Raw genomic sequence first — 18,276 nt, 5'->3', positions numbered from 1 at the left:
GAGACGCGACTCTAAAATTGGAAATCCCGTTTAGCATGGCGGTCGACACACACACACACACACACACACACACACACACACACTGAGTCATCTTCCCCTCTCCTCTGACATTATACTATATCTCATTGACTTACACTTCGATCACCTACAACAGCCACTCAACTATGCACTTACTTGACTATACCGACTGCAGCATACACTTGGGCTGGCTGGCTGGCTGGCTTAGGACACAGGATGTAACTCAATTCTCTCCTCATCGGTCAGGAATCGAACTCTTGACCTTCTGCACTGGCTAAATAATGCTTTCTTACTGCACTCTGCTACCACACACAACAACGCTACTACTACTACTACTACTACTACTACTACTACTACTACTACTACTACTACTACTAACACACACACACATACACACACTATACTGAATCAACATAAGGGTGGACTATAGGCATTAGTAAACAGGAAGATGGAAGGTGATAACAAGTACAGCGGCGGAACAGCAACAGAGATATCATATGATTACATTATTTATGCAGTGATAACATAATTAGCAACAGTGATAACAGTAGGAGTAGTAGTAGTATTTAACAACAACAACAGTGGTATTTAACAACAATAACATCAACAACAACAGAAACAGCATTAGTAGTATTCAACAACAACAGTAGTACTCGTAGCAACAGTAACAACAGGTGGGTGTCGTGACCAGGTAACGTCAAGCTTCACTGTACGAACAAAATACAATAAATAAAAGAGTTCCTCAAATAACATCGACCCAGCCAGCCTCTACACCCACACACCTCTCACGACACTTCTAAATATAGTGTAGTAGTGGTGCTCCTCTTCCACCTCCTCCTCCTTCTGTCCTCCTCTTGCCAGGCACGAGTCACGACCTTCACCTCACACACACACACACACACACACACACACACACACACACACACACACACACACACACACACACACACATGGGAATTACTCCTGAAAATTCTCAAAATACAAAAAAAACTACAAAAAACCTCAAAAAAATCTCTGATCCGGTTAAGTCAGTGCAGCAACAGGTATTGTATCACTTCCTTGAGAAAAAATTGCCTCTTGACCACCAAGTTCACCTATGCCAGAAGCCCCCCCTCGCCTCCCTCCCTCTCACCCACAATAACCCACTCCCTCCTCTCACCCACAATCACCCCATCTCCTCTCACCCACAATCACCCACCCCTCCCTCTCATACCCATCATCACCCCCTCCTCCTCTCACTAACAATCACCCTCCCTCCCTCCTCTCACCAACAATCACCCCCCTCCTCTCACACCCATCATCACCCCTCTCCCATCCCTCTCACTAACAATCACCCCCTCCCTCTCACCCACTATCACCCACTCCCTCTCTCACCCACCTCACCCTCCCTCTCTCACCCACCATCACCTCCTCCTCCACCATCACCCACCCCCACCTCCACAACACTCAAAGGGTATCGTAAGAGCACTAAGATGAAATATTCAAGCACATGGCGAAGCACTGAAATATTTATCAGGTTTTGCTGCACTCAACAAAGGCCAAAGAATATGCCGGAAATACAGTAGAGTGCAGGAGGAGGAGGAAGAGGAAGAGGAGGAGGAGGAGGAGGAGGAGGAGGAGGAGGAGGAGGAGGAGGAGGAGGAGCCCACACCCTAATATTACACTATAGATTATCGGTCACGTAGAGGGTAACAATCAAGTGGGTAACGCGATTTAATTTCACGAGGTTAATTACCCTCAAAATTCGATAATTAGTAGGTAATAATTTTTTCTTCCGGGTCAAATTGTAAGAAATTTATGGTTCTTTCATTTCCCGATTGTTAAGGAGCGATTGTGATGTATTGGTGAGGTCAAGTATTATGTATCTGTGAGGTCGAGTATTATGTATCTGTGAGGTCAAGTATTATGTATCGGTGAGGTCAAGTATTATGTATCGGTGAGGTCAAGTATTACGTATCTGTGAGGTCAAGTATTATGTATCTGTGAGGTCAAGTATTACGTATCTGTGAGGTCAAGTATTATGTGTCTGTGAGGTCAAGTATTACGTATCTGTGAGGTCAAGTATTATGTGTCTGTGAGGTCAAGTATTATGTATCTGTGAGGTCAAGTATTATGTGTCTGTGAGGTCAAGTATTACGTAGCTCGTCCAATCATATACCGTTAAGGGCGGCCTCGATCACCAACGTTTCAACTCAAGTTATTTATTTAATGATAGTTTACAATTAGATAACAACTACATAACAACAACGCGATAAGAGCATACTCAAACGTCCTTGGCTTAATATAATCCTTTTCTAATACAACACGACACGAGATACGACACAAGACGAGATACGACACGACCCGACCCGACACGACACGACCCGACACCGAAGCCACAACATCAAACCATCTTCAAATACCTAAGTTACATGAATTAATTTGTAGTGGCCACGCACCTTGAATTCTATAACCTATTGGATCCTAAATCAATGGATTCCTGGAGACTGGCATCAGAAAGGTGGCGCCAAATTGTGTACGAAAATATTTATGCAAGATCCTCAGAAGGGGTCAATTACCTGGGCATTAATTGATCTTTTTTTTTTGGCGACGCTCTTACTCAGGTTTCCGGGTTTGTATTCATGATGAGGCCAGTGATCGGAGGAGGACACGAGAGGCCAGAGGAGGATACGTAAAGCCACATTACACTATGACTGGTTAGCAGGATAAAACTACACTGCATAATTATGACAGTACAAAATGCCACACTAAAAAAAGACTGTTTTGGATTTTTTGATGATGTACTCAGGAGACAAGAACGGGGGAGGTAAGGTAAGGGAGGAGGGGTGGGGTAGAAGGAGTGCATGGTGGTGGAGGTGGGGACGACACATGCAGCTGAGGGAGGAGAACACACAAAGTCCTTCACATTCCTAATGCACTCAACAAACCCTGAGCACTTTCTCCCCACCCCCACACACACACACACACACACAGAATCTCCAAGCCCTGCTCACAGTCACTAACCTCCAACTGCTTCGAACTGACGCCTCCACAAGCTCTCTGACACGCCTCCACAACCTCCCCTGACACACCACCACACCCCCACCCTTAGACTTATTACACATGCGACAGACCTCCTCACGTCAGCGAATTCGACACTTTAACGTAGAATATTTCACTTTAATTGTCCTGTGAGAATAATAATGACCCTTTTTCCCTCGTCTGAGTGTAGGTTTGGTAAGGTCAAGGAGATGTAAGACTTTGCCCCCTGGTGGTTTGGTAGTAAGGTGATGTAAGGTATAAGAGGTAAGGTAAGGTGAGGTAAGGTAAGGGAAGGTATGGTAAGGTATGGTAAGGTAAGGAAAAGGTATGTAAAGGTAAGGTAAGGTCAAATATTTCACACTCTCATTATAAACAAACACATACACCTATACTAATCCTGATATTAGACTCTGCCTTATACCCCCAGACACCAGATCAACAAGAGTCATCTAGAGAGAGAAAAAGATCATCAAATATTTGGTCGACGTCTGAAGGAATGGGAACTTCAATCAATGTCAGATCGATTCATACGTCCAATTCTCAGGTTTCATTTTCGAGCTTCAAGAATCCATTGTTTGTTTAGAGTAGCCCCGTGATTAAGCTTTTACGGGGGGAGTAAGGATGAATGTGGGAAGTAGTGGAGTAGGTGTAGTGTATGGGAAGGTAGAGGAGAAGGGGGGGGAAGGGGGAGGAGAGGAGGTGGAAGGGGGAGTGAGAGGAGAGGGGGTGTAGTGGGGGGGAGAGAGAGAGAGAGAGAGAGAGAGAGAGAGAGAGAGAGAGAGAGAGAGAGAGAGAGAGAGAGAGAGAGAGGTGGATAATGGGGGAAAAGAATGGCGACATATAGGGCGTTAAAGTGAGAACACACACACACACACACCTCGACTCGCTCAACATCGATCCCTATAATCCCAGACCAAGTATATGTCATCATTGCTCTTCCTCTTCCTCTTCTCTCCTCCTCCTCCTCCTCCCCCCTCCTCTTCCTCATCCTATACCTTACCCAACATTCTCCCTCTCACCGACACCCACAACACCCCACCCCTGCATTCTCCACTTCACCCTCCTCCCCACCCTCACAACCACAACCTCCCCACCACCCCACCTCCCTTTCCTCTACCTACCCCACCATTCTATCCTTTACCCACCCCTACACCTCCCCCACCTCCCTCCTGACCTTCAGCAGCCAACCCCTGGAGACAAGATCGATGGAATTACTCTTCGTCAGAACTAATTTTTAAGAGTGACGGAATGTATGGAAGAGACTGTTTGACTTCCGGTAATTAAGAACGAACCACCTGAGCACCAATTCACCTGAGCTCCTGCCCACCTGAACACCTACCTACCTGAGCACCTACCTACCTGAGCAACTACTTCACCTGAGCATCTACCTACCTGAGTTAGCATTAAGAGTACAATAACCACCCTACCTGTTGTTAATTCACCATGTTAACCAAATGAGTTAGTAGATAATAATACTAACAAATGATGACAAAAATAATGACAACAATAATAACTACAACAATAATAAAACAACAAACAATAATAACAAGAAGAACAACAATAAAAACAACAATAAAACAACAATAAATGAAGGAAGTTGGAACATAAATAAACATAGACATGACAAAGACAATGATTCATACAAGGGGGCAGCTAAGAAAGGTTGGTTAGGTTAGGTTAGGTTAGGTTAGGTTAGGTTAGGTTAGGCTAGGTTAGGTTAGGTGTGAGACGAGGCCCCGGCACACATCCGCTCCCACAGGCTGCAGTTGCCTTCATAATAGACAAGTTCCTGACGATGGTGATGACGGGTGCTTTTGATGACACACACACACACACACACACATATATTAACGTGTTGTGGACCAAATTTAATATAATCATAACACCAGTCATCCAGTCAGTCAACACCAGTCACCCAACACCAGTCATCCAGTCAGCCAACACCAGTCACCCACCAGTCAGCCAACACCAGTCATCCACCACCAGTCATCCAAACATCTTTAACAACCTGTATCCAAACATTATAACAATCACGTACACACACTCCTATCAAACACTACGAGAATAATATAAACATCATATCAAACTAAATAAACTAAACATTAATAAACATTCCACTCTGTACTTAATATCGTGTCGGTCTACAAACATGTTGAAAACAGGATTAACATTAAGAAAATAAATTCTTTACATCCAGATATTCCAAGATAATAATTAATATGAATAAATAACCAAACTACAAAAAAAATGCTGTTGAAAATTACCTTCAGTATTTAGTTAAAAAAAATCCTACATAATGGTACAAAAAATAAAATAAAACATAACCTAACGTAACCTAACGTAACGTAACCTAACCTAACCTAACCTAACCTAACCTAAACTACAAAAAACTATTAAAAATTACCTTCAGTATTTAGTTACAAAAAAAAACCCCTACATTATGGTACAAAAATAAAATAAAACTACATAACATAACCTAACCTAAACTCCAACCTAACCTAACCTAACCTAACCAAACCAAACCAAAACCAAAGCTACAAAATTGGATACAGTGAAAAATACGATAAGAGTAGATGAGATATTTTTTGTCCTCATTGTAAGGAAAAAAATGAAGGATTATTTCATTATGTTAATTACCTCGAGTGTTATCACCTGAGCGTAATACTTCACCTGTCTGCTAGATCATACACATTATACACCCTATCATCAACATGGGTATATAAAGTAATACTAATAGTCTACTACGTATAAATAATACATGTATGATATCTAAACATACACCGCAAACATGCAAGGTATGAATAATGTATGTATGACGTCTATACATAAACTGGTGAGATGAAGTATACATCCTGTAGACGAGTATACATGGATTAATTGACTCTCTCCACTAATTTATTCAGGCTTTCCTCGAAGTCTTCACTGTTGATAATATGTCACAATCGATCGACCAAATACTCAAATCCCCAAACCTAACCTAACCTAACCTAACCTAATTTAACTTAAATCCTAACCAAATACCTTCACCTATACTACCTCACATTGCTTTCTCCTCTATACTAAATTCATTGATTAGGTTAGGTTAGGTTAGGTTAGATGATAGGCTTCCCCCACCCAAAAAACAAGAAATCCAAAATGAAGTGATCAGGAGGAGGAACAAAGGGAGGAAGGGGTAGAGGAGGGGGTAAAGGAGGAGGGGAGAAGGGGTAGAGGAGGAGGGGAGGTGAATAGTGATAAGGGCAGGTGGATATTAATAAAGGCGACCAGTAGTGATATTAATAGTGGATAATCATTTGAATCCATTTGTGTACTCTGGTCACAACACACACACACACACACACACACACACACACACACACACACACACACACACACAGTACATACATACATACCCATAACAAAATCCATGACTCACCCCACAGCCAGCCAGCCACCAGATCAGATCACACATTCCATCAGATCACAACACTCCTTTCGGGCAATCAGATCACACGCGCCTACTCAAGCCATCGAACTAAACTATAAAATGGTATATATAACATCACAGCTTAATTATATACATGAACTTAAAGCTTTCAAACTGTAACCAATCCTCTCCCCTTCCCTTCCTTTCCTGACGGTGACCTTCCTGCAGTCAAAGGTAAGTAGGTCATGAAGATCAGGTAAATTATGAAAGGTCAGTAAATGTCCCTGGTCGGTCATGTCTGTCAAGGCTGTATCGTGTTGTATTCCTGATTTATTCTGGATTTTATAAGTACAGTAAAAGTTATTGGAAGGCGACAGTGACACTCATCTCTCAGAAAGTGGGCCGGGTCAGGTCAGGTCAGGTCAGGTGTCAGGTCAGGTCAGATTAGGTCAGGTCAGGTTAGGGTAGGGTAGGGTAGGGTAGGGTAGGGTAAATTAGGTCAGGTTAGGTTAGAGTAGGTTAGGGTAGGGTAGATTAGGTTAGGGTAGATTAGGTTAGGTTAGGGTAGATTAGGTTAGGTTAGGCCAGGTTAGGTTAATTAACTAATCTAATATTATGGAGAATACGTATGTTGTTGTACACATTAGGTTATAATAGAACAGTACAAGTTTACTCTACGAAATAACCCAATTACACCTGGATTATGTCAATTAATTAAAACTTCACGAGGTATAAATGCATTAGCTTACCTGTACTGTACCTGGACGTCTCACTCACCTGGGGAAATTAAAAGACACCTTAATTAATTGATGTACAAATAGTATATATATTAAAAAAATGTATCTAAGATTTTGTGTGAGATAATATGACACACACACACACACACACACACACACACACACACACACACACACACACAACACCCACCCACCCTACACGCTAGATGGCCATCAAGACTCTTTACAATGGGCGGCGACCCACAATTAGAATAATTAACTGCAGCGTGAGAAAGAAAACGCAGTGTGTGTGTGTGTGTGTGTGTGTGTGTGTGTGTGTGTGTTAATATGTCTAGAGCACATCCGACATGAGTGAAGTAAAAAAAAGTCATCCGAATGTCAAGTGTGAGCGTCAAGGTGAGACTGTCAAGGTGTGAGTGTCAAGGTGAGACTGTCAAGGTGTAAGTGTCAAGGTGTGAGTGTCAAGGTGTGTCTCAAGGTGTGAGTGTCAAAGTGCGAGTGTCAAGGTGTGAGTGTCAAGGTGTGAGTGTCAAAGTGCGAGTGTCAAGGTGTGAGTGTCAAAGTGCGAGTGTCGAGTGCGAGTGTCGAGTGCGAGTGTCAAACATCAAACACAAGAACAGAGTAAAATTACCTCTCTCTCTCTCTCTCTCTCTCTCTCTCTCTCTCTCTCTCTCTCTCTCTCTCTCTCTCTCCTCCTCCCTCCCCTCCCTCCTCCCTCCTTCCCTCCCCCACCCCTCCCTCCCTACCCCCACCCTGCCTCCCCTTCCCTCCCCACCTCCCCTCCCTCCACAGGCGTCAGAACGATTTTTTATCAAATATTCAAACATGTCTAGACTCTTCACCTCTCCGCCTACACGGTCACCATAGGGGTATGAGCTTCCTATGACGGGGTAGAGATAGGGTTAGAGATGAGAGATAGGGTAGAGATGAGAGATAGAGATGAGAGATAGGATAAAAACGAGAACCAATCAAAGACTTGCATTCATATTCAGAGGATGCAACCACTACCACCACCACCACCACCACCATCAGCACAAGCCAGTTAGTTACAAGTAAAAACCAGTTAGCCAAGAGGAGCAAACCAGTTAGTTACAGACACAAAGCAGTTAGTCACAAAGCAGTGAGTGAGTGAGAGTGAGTGAGTGAGTGAGTGGATAATGCTCACTCACTCACATCTACTCAACAACACCAGACTTACCACTAACCGTATGTGTTGTAGAAAGGAAGAGGAGGAGGGGGAAGGAGGAGGAGGAAGGGGGAAGGAGGAGGAGGAAGGAGGAGGAGGAGGAAGGAGGAGAGGGAAGGGGAGGGAGGATGGTGGAGGAGGGTGGAGGAGGGTGGAGAGGGAGGTGGAGGGGGAGAGGATAGTGCCACTGTGCAGGGGTGATCCAATGACCCCACCTGATAATAGAGTGATTGAAGGTAGACAGTGGCCTTGGCCCCCCCTTCTCTCCTCCCTTCTCTTCTCCCTTCTCTCTTACCTCCCCGCCTCAAGGGAAGAAGGAGGAGAAGTAGCAGTAGGAAAACTAATAATAGGAAGAGATAGTGGGAAGAAAAAGAAGTAGGAGAAGACAGAAGAAAGAAAGAAAGAAAGAGAAACGAAAGAAAGAAGGAAAGAAGGAAAGAAAGAAAGAAAGAAAGAAAGAAACAATGAACTACACATGTTTTTCATCACATATCTGACCACCTCAGGAGCCATGATCAACGGGCGTATTTACCTCCAGCAAACTTCCAATAATTTCAACGTTCAAAGATATTGACAAATGGCTGTCCAGCAGTTTGTTCAGTTGACCCATGACGAGGGCAAATAATACATCGAGCAAATACATTAAGAAGGTCAGGGATACATCGGCTGAGTAGTGGTGGATACAGGATGGATACAGGTACAGTCGTTTGTGCCTTCAGATAAGGGCACCCCGAGTCGACCCAGCTGCGAATTGAGCCACCGAAGGGGGGAAGAGGTCGTGTGTGTGTGTGGTGAGAGAGACACTGCTTTAAAGGATCACTTTCACTGAAGGTCAAAGGCTAGGCGAGGGGTCAATTGTGTTAATATTTAGGTCGACTTTTTTGCTGTCTACGTTGGTATGTTAACCAATAATAATAATAATAATAATAATAATAATAATAATAATAATAATAATAATAATAATTTGGTTTATTCCCAACACCTGCGTACACATAGGACTGGCAGAGTAAATTGGACCTTTGTGTGTGTGTGTGTGTGTGTGTGTGTGTGTGTTAGAGAACTACCTAATTTAAACCATAATCATTTCGTGTACATCACCCATATACAAGGTTACACTGCGTCTGACTCCACCTACCATCTCATCCAACCCTCACCTACTCAAACTCCCTCATCCACCACCATCACTCCCCTCACCCACCACCACCTCTCCCCTCACCCACCACCACCTCTCCCCTCACCCACCACCACCACTCCCCTCACCCACCACCACCTCTCCCCTCACCCACCACCACCTCTCCCCTCACACACCACCCCTCAAATCACTCACCCTCTCCCCTTCTTCCTGTTTACAGTGTCTGGCATCACCACAAAAAACAAAAAAATGGTGTTATTTTCATCATCATCAGCCGAGTAATTACACAGATGGGAAATAATCGAGTGATTAGCGCAACCAATTTGGCCTCAAACTACTAATTAGTCATGTCTGTCCCGTAGAGAATATGTCAACACCATCTCCTTTCCTCTATTACTTAACACTGTAATATTTTTTTTTTAACAATGTTTAAATTCGATTTTGTTTAGATAATTTACAACCTGGTTTTATAAATGAGGAACCTTGAGTTTTATTTCGTGAGTTAAATCAATGTAACTCTTATATCGGGGTTGGTATTTACATTTAACATTAATACCTTTGTTTAATTCAAGCTCACACACGACGAAACATGCACCAACTACCATTACATCAATACCTTAGCAGCCAATCTGAATCAGGACACGTATATAAAAGTTTAATAATGACGAAAATTATTTAGAGATTTTACATCATAATAATGGCCATCGATCTTGTTATTAACGTGGAATTTCTCACCTGGACAATACCTCTTACCAGACCTGTACCTGTTTTATTCATGTCCTTTTCTTGTTGCTCAATGACATAAATGTTTTAGTTTTTTTTTTTCATACTAAGAACGAAATTCCACTATATATTCAGGTCATATTCGGCCATTTTAAACTGAATTGATTACATTACGTTAAGATGGACTAAGTTAGGTTAGGTTAGGTAAAGTTATTTAGGTTATGTCAGGTCACGTTAGGTTTAGTTAGATTAGGATAGGTCACGTTAGGTTAGGTAAGGTTAGGTTAGGTTAGGTTAGGTTAGGTTAGGTTAGGTAAGGTCACGATACGTTAGGTTAAATTAGGACATTCAAACACAAGGTAAAATAAATTGGGGTGCCTAATTACCTCGTTAAATAAGCTGGGGTGCCTAATTACCTCGTTAAATAAGCTGGGGTGCCTAATTACCTCGTTAAATAAGCTAGGGTGCCTAATTACCTCGTTAAATAACCCAGGATGCCTACTCTTCACGTGAACCTAAAACAGAATAAGCTACTCTGGTCACCTTCCACTTTCACCGCCTCACTTAACTTTCCTCTCATCCATTATTTACCGTAAACTTTAACACACTGGGCCACTAAACCACACTACTAGAGTTTGTGGGTCTCAGGTGCTTCTGTTTCTCCAGCTCTATAATATGGGCCACTAAACCACACTACTAGAGTTTGTGGGTCTCAGGTGCTTCTGTTTCTCCAGCTCTATAATATAAATGACAAGGGTGAGAGTGGGATAAACATGGTGCCACCTGTCTTAACTTCTTTTGCCCTACTAGAGACAAAGAGTTGGATCGTGGTATCACATGAAGATTAAACACCCAGGATTATTTCACGTGATGATTATAAACACTAACGATAATCTAACCTAACCAAACCAAACCTAACCTGGGCGGACATCCATTAGTTATACACCTGTTACGAGGAAAACCACCAACCTTTCCTTCTTCAATTCTTGGTAGTTGCCCACCCCCTCCCCTCCCACCCCACACACACACACTGACGTATTTTCCTTGTATCCTGTTGTTGGTTCACTTGTCCTCTGAGGCTACACCAAGTCAGGTCAGTCGGTCAGTCAGTCGTCGGTCAGTCAGTCAGTCAGTCCAGTCAGTCAGTCGGTCCCGGTCGCTCCTCTCTCTCTCTCTCTCTCTCTCTCTCTCTCTCTCTCTCTCTCTCTCTCTCTCTCTGTGAGACTATAACCTCTCAACCCCTAAAAAGCCTCCCCAAAAAACAGCCCTCACCCCTAAAACAGCCCTCACCCCCTAAAAACAGCCCTCACCCCCTAAAAACAGCCCTCACCCCCTAACCCCCCTAAAAGAGACAATTATTCCTCCTCTTAATCACCTCAACAATGGATGGCCTCGTCTCATTATATTAAGCTTTGTGGAGTTTTTCAAAATACAACAATTTCTCTTATTAAAATCAAGTGGTGATGTCACAATTTCTCTTATTAAAATCAAGTGGTGATGTCAGTGTGTGTGGTGGGTGGTGCTGGTGGTTGGTGGGTGGTGGTAGGTGGTGCTGGTGGTAGGTGGGTGGTGGTAGGTGGTGCTGGTGGTAGGTGGTAGGTAGGTGGTGTTAGTGAAGGAGGAGGGGTGGTGTTAGTGAGGGGGGGGTGGGGGAGGTGGTGATAGTGGAGGGGGAGGAAGGGGTAGGGACGTGAGGTGGTGGTCGTGGTGTTAGTGACGTTGGTGAAGGGGAGGGAACGTTGGTGAAGGGGAGGGAACGTTGGTGAAGGGAGTGGTGTTGATTGGGGAGGGAAGGGGAGGGGAAGTGATTCTTATTAACACACTGTCACTCATAGATGGCCTTGACAGAGACATGGTGATAATGGTGATAATCGGTTGTTTATAATCTGGATTTTACCCCATTGTGATAATCTCGCCTTCCATATAATTAGAGTCTATTTTAAACACCTTCTAATACCTTTAAGATCGATAATTAATTAATAATACACCTGTTAATTGCTACTAAAATAATAGAAATTAATTAGCAACAAACTCCAGGAAAATCAATAGTAAAATGACAACAACAACAACAATAATAATAATAATAATAAAAATAATAATAATAATAATAATAATAATAATAATAATAATAATAATAACAAAACAAAAGTTTATACAACAATAACAATCAAAACAATAAATAAGTAAAACAAAAACACACCCACAACAACAAAACAGAATCTGGCAATAACAACAACATACTCGGGTAGGTGAGGTAGCAACCAGCGTCTCTCAAATGAGGAAGTAGAATCGATATCTCTTGGTCTATTCTGGGTCAGTACAATACATCCCCAGCGTCTTATATCAACGCCCCCTGTGATGGAATTACAGGCGAATAATAAGTGTAGATTTGTCTTCACCTGTGCTCGCTCTCTCTCTCAAAAAAAAAAAAAAAAAAAAAGTATTACCACCTCAAAAATTACACCACCAGTGTCCGGTTTATCGAGAATACACAAAAATAAGTCAGTGGACACCCACCACCTCGACCTTAACTCTAGGATAGAATTCTACCTCCTCCTCCTCCTATTTTTCTTCCTACTCCTCATCCTCATTCTCCTGGTAAATCCCCGTGGATATTCCCCCCCATCTCTAGCCCAAGATATACATGTTTTATTTACATAGAGGTTTTACGAGTGTGTGTGTGTGTGTGTGTGTGTGTGTGTGTGTGTGTGTGTGTGTGTGTGTGTGTGTGTGTGTGGTGTGTGTGTGTGTGTGTGTGTGTGTGTGTGTGTGTGTGTGTGTGTGTGTGTGTGGGTGGGTGTGTGTGTGTGTTGAGGCTTTGATGTCTTAATTTGTTTCAGCGGTTAAGGATTTAATCACATATCATAAGACGATTGGATCAAAACATTGTCTGGCTCTCTGAAACACTCAATAGTCCCGTTAACTTTACCATACACACATTTGTTATGTCATTCTCAGTTAGATAAATAAATATGTTAAGAGTATATCATAACCCGGCCCCTGTAACACGGCAAGTTGTGTGTCAGGAGAATAATAGTCACCCCGGCGTCTACTGTTATCAGTGTTGTAGGTGTGGCGTCACTATTATTTGTCCCAAACTGTTTACAATAACTTCCATCCATATTGTGTGATGTGACGAAGACAAGGTAACAGTATCACTTGCTTCTCTTACATTATTTTGAGGCCTTTATGTTTGTCAGTGTAAATATTGTTAATTTTTCTTAAAGTTCACAATTGTTCTGAAACAAAAATATACGTGTAAGAACAACAAAATAAAATGTGGGTTGATCACTTACAAATCTACTCATCATGTGAATCATACTTTCTCTTAAGACAATGTTAACGTTTGATTTATTATGAATGTGAGAGTGAAGCAGTAACTTGTTGTTAAGAGTTTTGAGTTATTAAAGGTAAGGTAACAAGGGAAGTGTAGTAATGTTATTGCCACTTACTGTTATCAAAACTTTCCAAAAGTTACTAGAATTAACTTAGCAACAGTTTTATGTAGTTAAATTGGATATGATACTGGAGGGTGTGTGTGTGTGCTTTAGTTTCCATGTACAGGTATACTGAACAATGCTTTAAGATATTCTGGTCTGATAACTGGAGTCCATTGTCTGGTCAGTTCACGTTAGTCTCACCTCTTTAGAAGCGCCACACTCGAGAGTAAAAAACACACACACCAAAAACACACACCAAAAACACACACAAAAACACACACACAAAAAAACACACACAAAAAAACACAAAAACACACGTTAAAAAATATAATTATGGGTATATCGGTCTCTGATTCCCCACCCCCTCTCTATCCGATATTGACACTTCCTGATTCTGACACCACCCAGATCCTGACACTGTTCCCAGATCCTGACACTACCTCTAGATCCTGACACCACCCCCAGATCCTGACACCACCCCAGATCCTGACATCAAATTCCCCCAGATCCTGACACCACCCCTAGATCCTGACACTACCCCCAGAGATCCTGATTGATCACCCCCAGATCCTGATGCTGTACCTCACCCCAGATCCTGACATCACCCCAGATCCCGACACCATCCCCAGGACCTGACACTACCCCAGATCCCTGACATCACCCCAGATCCCACACCACCCTCAGATCCTGACACCACCTCAGATCCTGACACCACCTCTAGATCCTGACACCACCCCCAGATCCTGACACCACCCCAGATCCTGACATCACCCATAGATCCTGACACCACCCCTTGTGGTCTTGACACCACCCCCAGATCCTGACATCACTCTAGATCCCGACACCACCCCAGATCCTGACATCACCCCCAGATCCTGACACCACCCCCAGACTCTGACACCACCCCCGCCAGATCCTGACACCACCTCTAGATCCTGACACCACCCCCTAGATCCTGACACCACCCCCAGATCCTGACACCACCCCAGATCCCTGACACACCCCAGATCTGGACACCACCCCCAGATCCTGGACACCACCTAGATCCCACACCACCTCTAGATCCTTCCACACCAATTTAGATCCTACCACCACCTCTATAGATCCTGACATCACCCTAGATCCTGACACTAATTCTTAGATCCTGACACCACCTCTGGGTGATCCTGACCACCACCCCAGATCCTGACATCACCCCAGATCCTGACACTCACCTCTAGATCCTGACACCACCCCCAGATCCTGACATCACCCCCAGATCCTGACATCACCCCCAGATCCTGACATCACCCCTAGATCCTGACACCACCCCCCAGATCCCACACACTACCTCTAGATCCTGGGACACCACCCCCAGATCCTGACACACACCACCTCTAGATCCTGACACCACCTCTAGATCCTGACACCACCCCAGATCCTGCCACCACCTCTGAGATCCTGAGCCACTACCTCTAGATCCTGACACCACCCCTAGATCCTGACACCACCTTAAGAGATCCTGACAACCACCCCTAGATCCCGACACCACCCCAGATCCTGACATCACCCCCCAGATCCTGACACCACCCCAGATCTTGACACACTCAGATCCTGATGTACCACCCCTAGATCCTGACACCACCCTAGATCCTGACACCACCCCCCAGATCCCGACACTACCCCCAGATCCCGTGACATCACCCCCAGATCCTGACACCACCCCCAGATCCTGACACACCACCCTAGATCCTGACACCAAATCTCTAGATCCTGACACACCACCCTAGATCCTGACACACCACCCCTAGATCCTGACACTACCTCTAGATCCTGACATCACCCCCAGATCCTGGGATACCACCTCCCAGATCCTGACACCACCCCAGATCCTGACACCACCTGCAGATCCTGACACCACCCCCAGATCCTGACACCACCCCAGATCCTGACACCACCCCCAGATCCGACATCACCCCTAGATCCTGACACCAATTCCCTAGATCCTGACACTACCTCCAGATCCTGACATCACCCCTAGATCCTGATACCACCTCTAGATCCTGACACTACCCCCAGATCCTGACACTACCTCTAGATCCTGACATCACCCTCAGATCCCATACCACCTCTAGATCCTGACACCACCCCCAGATCCTGACACCACCTGCAGATCCTGACACCACCTCTAGATCCTGACACCACCCCAGATCCTGACACCACTCTAGATCCTGACATCACCCCAGATCCTGACACCACCCCCAGATCCTGACACCCAGATCCTGACATCACCCCCAGATCCTGATACCACCTCTAGATCCTGGACATCACCCCCCAGATCCTGACACTACCTCTAGATCCTGACATCACCCCCAGATCCTGACACCACCCCCAGATCCTGACACCACCCCCAGATCCCAAAGGGACACTACCTCTAGATCCTGACACACCACCCCAGATCCTGACACCACCTCTAGATCCTGACATCACCCCTAGATCCTGACACCACCCCCCAGATCCTGACACCACCCCAGATCCTGACACTACCCCAGATCCTGACACCACTCTAGATCCTGACATCACCCCCAGATCCCAAGTGACACCACCCCAGATCCTGACACCACCCCAGATCCTGACACACCACCCCCAGATCCTGACACTCACCTCTAGATCCTGACATCACCCCCAGATCCTGACACCACCCCCAGAGATCCCCTGACACCACCCCTAGATCCTGACACCAATTCCTAGATCCCTGACACTACCTCTAGGATCCTGACACCACCCCCAGATCCTGGGACACCAACTTCCCCAGATCCTGACACTACCCCAGATCCTGACACCACCCCCAGATCCTGACATCCCCACCTCTAGATCCTGACACCACCTCTCAGATCCTCTGACACCACCTAGATCCTGACACCACCTTGAGATCCTGACACTACCTCTAGATCCTGACACCAACCCTAGATCCTGACATCACCTCTAGATCCTGACACCACCTCTAGATCCTGACACCACCCCTAGATCCTGATACCACCCCTAGATCCTGACACCACCCCAGATCCTGACACCACCCCCTCAGATCCTGATAATACCACCCCTAGATCCTGACATCACCCCAGATCCCTGGACACCACCCCCAGATCCTGACATCACCCCCAGATCCTGACACCACCCTCTAGATCCTGACACCACCCCTAGATCCTGACACCACCTCTAGATCCTGACACCACCCCCAGATCCTGACACCACCCCCAGATCCTGACACCAACTCCCCAGATCCTGACACCACCCTTGACCTGACACCACCCCCAGATCCTGACACCACCCCTAGATCCTGACACACCACCCCAGATCCTGACACCCCCAGATCCTGATACCACCCCCAGATCCTGACACACCACCCCTAGATCCTGACACCACCCCCTCAGATCCTGACACCACCCCCAGATCCCACACACCACCCCTAGATCCTGACACAAATTCATCTTGTGATCCTGACACCAATTCTCAGATCCTGACACCACCCTAGATCCTGACACTACCTCTAGATCCTGACACACCACCCCTAGATCCTGACACCACCTCTAGATCCTGACACCACCCCTAGATCCTGATACCACCCCTAGATCCTGACACCACCCCTCTAGATCCTGACAATCAACTCTAGATCCTGACACCACCTCCTAGATCCTGATACCACCCCTAGATCCTGACACACCACCCCCAGATCCTGGGATACCACCCCTCAGATCCTGACACCTCCCCAGATCCTGACACCACTCTTAGATCCTGACACCACCCCTAGATCCTGATACCAATTCCCTAGATCCTGACACCACCCCAGATCCTGACACCACCCCCAGATCCTGACACTACCTCTAGATCCCTGACACCACCCCTAGATCCTGACACCACCCTCCAGATCCTGACACCACCCCCAGATCCTGATACCACCCCAGATCCTGACACCACCCCTAGATCCTGACACCACCCCCAGATCCTGACACCAACTCCCCAGATCCTGATACACCAACTCCTCTAAGATCCTGACACCACCCCCAGATCCTGATACCACCCCCAGATCCTGACACCAACTTCTAGATCCTGACACCACCTCTAGATCCTGACACCACCCCTAGATAGATCCTGAGCCACCCCAGATCTGACACCACCGATCCTGATACCACCCCAGATCCTGACACCAGATCCTGACATCGCCCCCACATGCTGACATACCCCTGAATTCTGACACAACTCAAATATTCTGACACAAAACAACAGAACGACCAAAATCATGACACATCCAAGTTGACAATATTTCGGTGGAGGAACTTTCTTCACGAGAACTCAAACATTAAATACAAGTTCATGAGATAACAAGAACAAAGCTTCCGTCCAACACTTCATCCCTGCCCCCTCTCCTGTCTGCCCCACCACACCTGTCCACACCACACCTGCCTGCCAGCTTGCCCCACACCTGACCCACCCACCCACCCCACCCACACCCACACCCACCCACCACACACCCACCCACCACCCACCTGCACACCCACCTACCCACACCACCCTACCTGCACACCACCCGCACACCACCTACCTGCACATCCACCTACCTGCACACCCATAAC

Source organism: Homarus americanus, unplaced genomic scaffold (assembly GCF_018991925.1).
Source record: "Homarus americanus isolate GMGI-L3 unplaced genomic scaffold, GMGI_Hamer_2.0 scaffold37049, whole genome shotgun sequence".
Classification (NCBI taxonomy): Eukaryota; Metazoa; Arthropoda; class Malacostraca; order Decapoda; family Nephropidae; genus Homarus; species Homarus americanus.
Note: the sequence above shows the minus strand (reverse complement) of the source record.